The following is an 11,134-nucleotide window of genomic DNA, read 5'->3' on the forward strand; positions in this document are numbered from 1 at the left end:
TGCTGTCCACAGGGTCGCCATGAGTTGCAGGAGACTCGATGGCACATAACAACAAATTGCAGACAAGATTGTCTATCTTTCTTCTACAGAATCACTGTCAGGTTCACATCAACAGAGAAGCGTGACGTTTGAGTTTCAAGTGAAACTCCCTATCAATGATCACGAACTTCACAAATTTCTTTCAAGATGGCATGGTTGTTAACTGCCCATTCTTGGCCACTCCCACCCTCTGTAGGCTTTTTTTTTTCCTCTTTGCTTCTAAATCTTTAATCATATTGTGGTGCAAATTCAGAGAGTATATTGATCTTGCATGCAACCACCCATTCCCACTTGGATGTGTGTCAACCATGGAAATTCTTATGATGGAACAAGGCTCTTCCCACTTCCTGTTTGTTGTTTTCTTCTTCCATCCATCCTTCCCCACCCCCCGTTTTGTGCTGAGATTTCTCTGGCAGGTACATCCTGCCATTTTGGTCTGATATGCTCGGTTGTTAAAAGTGTATGTCCCTTTCTGGTGTTGCTACTCACAGCTCTAGAACTATCTCCTGTTTGGGATCAAAGTTGAATCAAAGGTTGACGTGGGTGGATTGTCTCCAAAGAGTTTCATCCAGATTTTCCCGTTCCAAGTCCTTTTAGTCTAGACTAAGTGAAGTCTGTTGTGTATTCCACCCACAAATGTCCACTGACAGACAGGTAGGGAGTAGCTTCTGCTGGATTTATATTCTCCCCCCCAAAAAAAATTAATATAAACATTTCAGCTACAAGGAAAACGACTAAGGCTTTCTTTTTGTTATCAAAAAACAGATGTTGTTAGCTCGATTTCCCCCTCCAGATTCAAACTGTAGGATAATTGGGGAGGGGGGGAGAGTGGGGCGGGTGGACCTTTTGCGTTAACACATAATGATGGGCCGTAAAAGGTATTCGCGGAATTCTGGGAGAGGTGTGGGGACACATTAAATTAACGCGTGAATAATGGAAAATGGGCTTGTAACTAAGTTGCTTTCGATGTAATTGGTTTAAAGGAAATTCTATTAACAGAATTCCTGTATCAAATAATTACCCTGTCAATTTCACTAAAATAAAATCCAGCCAAATGTACTATTTTGTCTGTTTCAGCTAAATGTACTATTTTAATGTGTCTATCTAAAAGTCTTCATTTAACTAAAGTGCCTTCCCCTCCACTTTTTTTTTTTACATTTATGGCAAGACTTTCAAATAAAGTGTAAATTAGCATCTTTGGAAATACACTATAAATTATGTATTGAAATGCAGGTGGGATTATATCTAATTATAGCATATAGAGAACTGTTTCACGTTGCTTAGATCCACAATTAACACCCTCAGTACCCGCCATCAGGAAATAGAGAGATGCTTTGCACTGGGAAAATCTGCAGTTAGGGACCTCTTCAAATGATTGAGGAGTAAGGATGTCAGTTTGAGGACTAAGGTGTATCTGATTCAGCCCGTGGTTTTTCTGATCACTTGCTATGCATCTGAGACCTGGACTGTGAATACAGATGACAGAAGAAGAATGGACATCTTTGAACTGTGGTGTTGGAGAAGAGCATGAAACATCTCATGGACGGCCAAGAAAACAAAGAGATACATCTTGGCAAATTTGCAAACAGGATGTTTCTTAGAGACGAAAGTGGGGAAGCTTCATCTCACGTTCTTTGGGCATGTTGCTAGGAGGGACCAGTCTTTGGAAACGGATGTCATGTTCAGAAAGCTGGAGGGTCCGTGAAAGACATGTCAACCCTCAGGGAAGTGGATTGACACAGTGAGTGTAAAAACGGGCTCACATCTATTGGAGACCGCAAGAAAGGCACAGAATCGAGCAGAGAACCGATCTGTGGCTCACAGGGTGGTTTATGAGACGTATTTGACGCAATGACACCTAATTAACAACAGTGAAGACCACAGTGTGGAATTGTATAGGAATTCATCACCTGTTGATGGGCACTTGGGTTTCCTGTTAGGCTGAAGACTAACCCTCTGTGTTTCTCCATCATCTCTCTGTTGATGGACACTTGGGTTTCTTGTGATGGCCAAGGACTATCCAGTTGTATGGACCATCATGAAGTCTTTCTCCATCATCTGTTGACGGGCACTTGGGTTGCTTCTCTTTGAGGCTAAATGATGCTCCGTGTTGAGGGTTGTAGTGGGCATGGATGGACACACAGGCTATTTCTCCTTTGACACTGAGTAGTATTCCATCGTATGGATGACGGACATTGGATATGGATGAGTGTCCATCATTGTTAAAGGACACTTGAGGGCTTTCTTCTTTCTGGCTGAATCACATTCTATTAGAGAGTTCTGGTAATGTAGTCCATAAGGGGTTGTTCTAAAGAAAGACGGGCAATCTCCTCCTACTTGCTGTACAACATCAAAAAACCAGATGGCCAACTGTGAGTTTGTTCTATTTCGATGGCAAAGAGCTTGAGGGCTGTTGGGGTTTTCTTCATATTCCATTAGGAGGGTGGACTACACTGCGTCCTTAAATCACCTGTGGATGGACAAGAAGGTGGTTCTTTTGTGGATCTTTTCAGCTCTCCTGTTGCCCTGTACACAGATGAAAAGTTTCTGTTTGTGCATTTCGTAGGATGTTTGGGAAATATCCCTTTGCAGAACCTTTGCGGTAGCTTTAGGGAATTGTTTTTTTCTTTTCCCCCAGGACAGCAATTGCATCTGGTCTACAACTGAATTCTCAATGTGGAACCCCAGTGGTAAGAGCTGGCAGCTAGATCGCGTCAAGCTTGAATGTTTTGGGTTTTTTTCACGATGGAGATAATTTCTCAATTTCCCTGGCTCTTTTTGGAGTACTCGGCTGTATCTCTTTGGCATCCGAAAGCGTCTTCGCAGCTAATCAATTCAACGCTAACAAACAAATTCTAAACGGTGGAGAAGGAAGATGAGCTTACAAAGCACTGAAAATATTTAATTAAGAGGAAGCTAATCAGATTCCCTGCACTCCACTCGCTCCCTCCCCATTTAAATAACCCCAAGCACTAAACGACCATTTTCTTGAATATTTTAGACTCCCCTTCAGCGTTTTTCACTTTCTCTCTGCTCTTTCATTATATTTCACTGACCCATCGCCCCAAAATTGATTGTTGATGACGCCAGGGAGGGAGACTTGGCATCTGAAATCGGACCCATGAGCGTAAAGTTGATGACTGTCTCTGGCTTTCTCTGTAGCCAGATAGGCAGCTTACCCTCCTCTAAGAACATGGTTCGTGTGATTTCTCATCAATGTTCATCACACTTTGCATAAACACAAATAAACGTTGCCCCTCACCAAACAGAAAACGGAGTTGCTAAATGGTGGCTATCCAACCCATGTGAACGAGTCTCTGAAATAGCAAATATTTCTAACATTAAAGGACTGCAGTCTTCAATATGGATTGAAGCTCAATATCAAGAAAACAAAGATTCTCCCCACTGGGCCAATTGACAGCATCAGGATGGATGGTGAAGAGATTGAGATAGTGAACAGCTTTCGTTTGCTTGGTTCCAAAGTCAACACTCTTGGTAACAGCAGCCAGGAAATCAGGAGACGAATTGCACTGGGAAAGTCAGCTGTGAGGGACCTCTCAAGAGGACTGAAGAGCAACGACGTCAGGCTGGAGACTAAGGTGTGCCTGATCCAGGCTATAGTCTTTGCAATTACGTGCTATGCATCAGAGAGTTGGACAGTGAATAGGGAAGATAGAGAATTGATGCCTTTGAGCTGTGGTGCTGGAGAAGAGTGTTAAATATACCATGGACTGCTAGGAGAACAAACAGGTTTGTCCTGGAGAGTGTGAAGCCAGAATGTTCCGTGGAGTCAAGGATTCTGAAGCTTCGTCTGACATATTTTGGGCATGTCCTTGAAGGGGGACATCATGCTTGGGAGGTTGGAGGGACTACGCAGGAGAGGAAGATCCTCAATGAGATGGATTGAATCAGTGACTGTTAGAATGGGGGTGGGTGTGTCGGAGACAGTGATGTTGGCACAGAATAGAGCAGGGTTTAGGGCTGTTGTACATAGGGTCCCTGTGAGTCGCAGGCAACTCGACGGCACATAGCAACCACAACAAATCACACAAGAGAAAAGCACCCTTCTTTCTCCACATTGTTATATTGGTTTTGTGTTCTTTATTGAGTCAGAATTGACCCCCAGCTGACCATCCAATGGGTGTTTGGAGGCAGTGAATTGCATGGAAAGAGACTGCCCATCCTTCTCCCACAAAGCAGCCGGTAGATTTGAACTAAATGCCTTTGGGTGGGCAGTCCAGTTCCTTCTCATCAAGCCACCAGAGCTCATTGATACATTAGAGGCTCAGAACTTCATATATATATTTATATGATGGTGGTGCTTGTAGTATACATCACTGACATATTTTAAAACATTAACAAATTATAGGGAAAAAAACATTTTAATGCAGAGATATCTAAATAAAACATTGTATTCCAAAATGCTTCATCAGTAGGTAAGGATAGCATCAAAGTGCACACAATTTTCCAGGTGAGGTTGGATGACTATTTTCTCTTCCCCCTAAATAAGCATTTGGCTTATTTTCTGCTGAGTTGTTAGAAAGACAGGAAGACTAAGAATCAACATCTCTGGGTCTCCCTGCCAAGGAGATGGGTAAATAGAAGCTGGGCAACGAACCAAGCTCCTTCGAAGCTGATGTGTTATCTGACGGCATCAGCCACCCTCGGGGGAAATGGGCAGGTGGAAATCAGCAAAAATAACCGGCTTGCACGGCACAATGGCCTCTTCCAATCCCGATAAATCGTGCAGCTCTGGGAGAACATTATATATAAATGCGTGAGATAAACAAAAAAGACACGAGAAAGAGGGACAAGGCGGAAGTCACTGGTTGAAAGGAAGGAGTAGAATCTCTCCATGTGAAATGCGAGTCAAACACTGTGTCATTTATTCGAGGACACACTCCATTACTCTCACGACTCAGTGAGTGTCTGGCCTTATGCTCAATGTGGCTTTATGCACATGACACAACCCTGCTTGCCAAAACTGAGGAGGGCTTGAAGCGTTTGCTGCAGAAGGTCAAGGAACTGCAACCTTCAATATGGATTGAAGCTCATCATCAAGAAAACAAAGATTCTCACCACTGGACCAATTTGCAGCATCAGGATGGATGTGAAGAGATTGAGATTGTTCACAGCTTTAGTTTGCCAGCTCACCCCTCCAGCGAATCAAGATCTCTGCCTCTTTTAACTCAAACGACATCCAAATAAAGACTCGGGCAAGTTTGCCATGAGCAGCCCTAGCAAAAGAGTCCGGACAGAGTTGTGTTGTTGACTCAAAGGCCAGCAGTTCGAATCCAGCAGCAGTAGTTCTCAGGGTGGAAGACAGGCCATCTATTGCCTGTGCACTGGGCAGCTTCTGAAACCCAGGGCCGGACAGCTGTGTGTGGATTCCAACAGCAATGACTTTGAACCCTTGTTGGCTTGGGTGAGAGTTTTCATGGACTGCTTTCTGTCTCTCTCTGTTTCTCTCTCTGTCTCTCTCTCTCTCTCACACACACACACAGACAGAGACACAGAGAGAGAGAGACAGAGAGAAACAGAGAGAGAGAGAATGAGAATCCCTGGACATGCTGGAGCTCAAGCTGCAGGCTACACACCCCACGTTGGATGTTTGAATTCACCCGTTGCTCCATGAACAAAACATGAAGTTGCATCCTTCTCTGTGGATGTAGCACCTTGGCATTCCCAGTTGTTTATATTCATCAGCTGTGGGTCCTAACAAACTATTTAACATGGGAAGTTGCCTCTGAAGGGAAAGCCACCCTCACCTGTGTGGACGTTCCTACAGACACCCGAGGATGTGGGCTTGGCCCCTACTCCGTCTGCATGCTGCTTTTCCTTCTGTCTGTCTCGCTCTCTCTGCTTCTCGTGGCTGGACGGAGGAGGGGTGTCCTTGTTTTGGGGATGTGCAAAGCAGCTCCGTCTTTGACCTGCATGCCGTCTGGAGGTACCCAGGCGAGGAGGGGAGCTGCAATCCCAAAGTCAGGCAATTCAAATCCACCCTCTACCGTAGCAAGTATGATGGAAATTCTCCACAGAAAAGCATCTCCCGGCAACAAGACCAAAGCTTGGGAGACCCCATTTCACCATCCTTGCCTCCACAGAGCACCGTGGCTGCACTTTCTCCAGGACAGACCTGTGGATTTTTTTTCTCAGTCCGTGGACTGGTCAACACTCTCCTCCAAAACCACAACAACTCAAAGACATCCGTTCTTCGTCCATCATCCTGATTCACATGCCAACACTCAGACGCATCGCAAGGGATTGGAAAGGCCAGGGACTTGCAGTCAAGCACACCTTAGTCTTTAAGTGGACATCCTTGCTCTCTAGCACCATGGACGTAGTCTTGATAGCCGATTTTCCTGATGCAATTTGGTGTCCACGGAAGACTCCCACATCGCTGAAAGATTTCACAGAAATCCTTAGAAAACCTCACAGACAGCAAAATAAAAGTTAGTTGTGGATGGGAGTAGATGAGGGGGTCTTTATAAATTACTATGATATACAACGGAGTCTGTTCCAACATCCAGAAACTTCAGAAACTACACGGACAGCAGAATAAAGGTTCAGTCATCCCGCACCATGCTTACAACCTCTGTGTGTGTGTATGTGTGTATGTCTGTGTGTCTGTGTATGTGTGTGTGTGTGTGTTTAACGCTATAATGCTTAACATGCAAAAGGCTGATCAGATTAATGCATTCAATGGTGTGGAGTCCACCTTTGGGGTTTTTCCCAAACCATCCACGCCCAGAATTGGCCCGGGCTGCAAGCTGCAGCCGCCTGCTGGTAATTAACTATCGATCCCACCTGTCCATGTTCGAGCTGGTCACCGGCCTGCCCAGGAAATGGGGGAGGGGATGTAGCCAGCTGGCCGATCACCCCACAGCCCAGTCCGGAGGCAAAGGTCTGATGGTCTCAGCCTTTGCTATGGAGGGAAAATTAAAAATCTCGTAGAAAGGAAGAGAAGATATGTTTGGAAAACAAATTAGGCTACTTAGGGATCTCATCTATTTAGTCTCATGCATTTTTCTTTTTCCTGCAAGGGTTGATGTCTGCTATGAGAGGACAACAACAATAACAAAAAAAAATGGAATAAAATGACCACATTTTAATTGGAATTAATGCTCTGGAAGCATGTGTGGTTTTTAAAACACAGGAGGCTGGACAAAGGAATAAGATTGAGACACACAGAGGCATAGATTCTTCTTCTCTCATCCCGAGTCTTTGTCCAGCTCTCTGATGCAGAGTAAGTCATTGCAAAGACCATGGCCTGGATTAGGCACACCTTAGTCTCTCCACTGACATCATTGCTCTTCTACACTCTGAAGAGGTCCCTGACAGCAGCTTTCCCCACTCAGTGCAATTTGTCTTTTAACTTCCTGGCTGCTGGTACCCAGAGTGTGGATGGTGGAGTCGATATAGCTGAAATTTATCAAGAACCTCAATCTCTTCTCCATCCATCATGGTGCTGCCAATTGGCCCCAGAACACTACAGTCCTTGACCTTCTGCAGCAAATACCTCAGGGGATATCCTGTCTCTGAAAACCCACTGGACCATTATTAGCTATGGGTTGGTTGCGATTACACCATATGTAACACAAACACCTTAGATTCACATGGGCTGGCTGGACTTAAAAGAAAAAAAAATTAGGCGAGCTCTGGTGGCCTAGTGGCAGGAAACTGTACTGCAATCCCAGAAGTGCACAGTTCAAATCCACCAGATGCTCTGCGGAAGAAGGAGGAACAATCGCCTCCTGTACCAGTCAGATCCAATTTGACGGTACACGCATAAAAAAAAAAAAAGAAAGAAAAAGAAAAGAAAAAAAATAAATAAAAAAACACACACACACAGAGCTTTTAAAAGATAAAAACCTCTTGTTGTGTGAAGGAAAGAGAGAAGAGGTCAGGCCAATGGTGAGTCAGATGGGCACAGGGGTCCCCATGAGGGCTGAGACTCAGAACTGACATTTGCTGTCCACACGAGGTGAGACACACCATGCGTCAAATCAACCCACAAAAGCTATCCAAGCATCAGCTCTCAAATTCATCTGAATGTCGGCATGGTGAGCTTTCTTGGAGTCCTGTTCTAAAGTTTCTTTTCATATCAAAGGGACTCTAAGCTAAATATTTTTAAAAATTGTTGTTGTTGTTTAAACAACAGACCAGCCTCCTAGATGACCTCCAACTATGTTTTCGAGACTCTAAAAGGCGGGAGAGGAGGTTGGTCATCTGACTCCCTCAGAACTTCTTACATCATTTGCTCTGCACAGAGATTGACTAGATATAGAGAGAGAATACAAAACTCTTCCTCTGCTCTGTTTGCACAACAGCCTCCCGGTCGAGGTCTAGGTTCCGTATAAACACCGTATGAAATGCTTTGGGATTCCCATTCTTCTCCATGTTAGCTGGGACTTCTAATGACCCACACCGTCAAATGCCTTTGCAGAGTCAATAGAACATATATAGACATTCTTCTCGTATTCTTTGCTTTCAACCAGGATCCATCTGACACCAGCAAAGATCTCTCTGGTGCCACGGCCTCTTCTAAATCCTGTTTGAACTTCTGGCTGTTCCCTATCTATGTACTTGGTCTAGTCATTTTTTTTTGTTAATGATCTGCAGCTGTTTCTGAATGATTTTCAAAGACTGGAGGAAGACTCATCAAAAACCAGGCTGATGCAGATGACAGTCCCTTGCTTGCTGAAAGAGAGGAGGATGTGAAGCACTTGTTGCAGAAGATCAAAGACTAATAATCAATACGGATTATATCTAGAAGATCAAAGAAGACAGATTCAACATGGATTATATCTTGGTGTCAAGAAAACAAAGATTCCAAGGTTTCTGCACACTTCTGTGGACATCACAATAAAAAAAATGATTTATAAAATGATAACAAGGATTCTTACCACTGACCTGACTGGCAACCTCATGGTGGATGGAGAAAAGACTGAAACTGTCAAGTGAACTTCATCTGACTTGGGTCTGCCGTCAACACCCTGGGCACCAGCTGTCTGGAAATCAAGAGACATATTGACCTGGGAAAGTCTGCAGTCAGGGACCTCTCCAGATTATTGAGGAGCAGTGATGTCAGTTTAAAGACTAAGGTGCACCTGCTCCAGACTTTCCAATCACGTGCAATGCGTCTGAGAGCTGGATGGCGAATAAAGATGACAAAGATTTGATGCCTTTGAGCTGTGGTGTTGGAGAAGAGCATTGAACATTCCATGGACGACCAAGAGAACAAAGAAATGTGTCTTGGAGAAGGTGCAGGTGGAGTGTCCTTTGGAGACAAAAATGATGAGACTTCTCACATTATGTTGGGTATGTTGCTAGGAGGGGCTATTCCTTGGAGAAGGACATGATGCTGGACAGGGGGAAGGGTCAGCAAAGAAGATGAAGACTCTCAACCATGTGTGTTGACATGGTCACTGCTGCAATGGGCTCTTGTGTGTCAGGAAGTGTGAGGATGGCAGAGGATAAAATAGAGTTCAGATCTGTTGTTATAGGGTCGCTGTAGGTCAATCTCAACTGGCCAGCATGCATCAAAAACGACTCCTTGAAGCAGATAGATAGTCAATTCCTATCAAAAATTTATTCTGATTCATCAGCACGTAACAATTTATTTTCATGTCTACTCTACAGGACCTTGGCCGTAAAAGAAACGTTAACAGAACTTGGAATAGTTCATCATCCCCAAATCCAAACTAATCTGAACTCTGAAAATCAAAATCCTATGTGGCTGTTTGACTCCACACCAGAGATTTAAACACGTATGTGCTTTTTTTTTAATTGAATACACATGCTTTGCCCTTTGTCTGAGAAGTTCTTATCAGTATTTTGGGGTCAAGTTTTCCAAATTCAAACTTCTCATTTCTTGGATTGGCTATTTCAGGAAGAACCCTTCTGAGTTAGAGCATCACAGACATTTGATCCTGTGAGCACCACCAGACCTTAAAAGAAATATTTGTTCAGGAGTCAACTGGTATCGCCGTGCGCATTTTTTATTACCAGAAGCAAGACATTTATTTGCCAGGTAATTTAATAATGCAATTTCACGCAAAGAGTCCAATGAACTTCTGTATATTTATGCTCCGTTCACAGTTGAGGGTACTATTCACAACATATCCAGCATTCTCTTGAGACTCAAGCGGCCGTATTATTCTATTTTTTACGCTGATCATTCAAAATAGAAGTTAGCTTGAGCAAACTTGGGAGGAAAAAACCCTCAAAATTAAAATAGTTGATTCTTTATCATTGATGCCAGTGTGGAAATGTCTTAAGTAAGTGTCAGATGAATGTATTGATCAGAATACCGTATATTATTTCTTTTCATTGGCAATGGTGACATCAAATGTGTATGTTTGTGTACATAATTTAGTCTTTTTTTAAATTAATTTATTTCTTTTTCATTTCAATGAACATCTACAGAGATTTTGGAATTCCATTCATTCATTGTTGCACCCTTCTCCCCACCCTCCCCCACCCCCGTTAGCTCCTCTCCTTGAAAAGCAAAAGAAGAACTCTCTCATTTAGTCTTTCTTAAAAATATTTGGTCAAAGCAACTATGAGATATCATCTCACCCCAGTAACAATAGCAAAATTTAAGAGAACAGCAAGCAACAAATGGTGGCGAGGTTGTGGAGAAACTGGAACCCTTACTCACTGTTGGTGGGAGTGTAAAATGGTGCAACCACTATGGAAGGCTGTATGGCATTTTCTCAAAAAGTTGCAAATAGAGATACTATTTGACCCAGCAATTCCACTACTGGGAATATACCCTGAAGAGACCATAGCTGCCACCCAAGCAGATATATGCACACCCATGTTTACTGTGGCTTTGTTCACAACAGCAAAGAGTTGATCCTTCTGATCAGATCACGTCTGGCGTATATGAAACGACACTCCACCCTTCTCTGTATCTTATCCGAGCACTTTCACGGGATAGAAAGAACCACAGAAGCGTTTTCTTTACAAACAGTGCCTTTCCCCTAAGTTTGCTTTTTTCCACGATGCATGATTTTTTTTAAAGAAAAACAAACAAAATAGCCAAGAATCACTTGAGAAATTGATTGCATTTACCCCCTAAAGTTCTAAA

Source organism: Elephantulus edwardii, unplaced genomic scaffold, assembly GCF_000299155.1.
Source record: "Elephantulus edwardii isolate Elephantulus edwardi_28Jun2011 unplaced genomic scaffold, EleEdw1.0 scaffold00344, whole genome shotgun sequence".
Classification (NCBI taxonomy): Eukaryota; Metazoa; Chordata; class Mammalia; order Macroscelidea; family Macroscelididae; genus Elephantulus; species Elephantulus edwardii.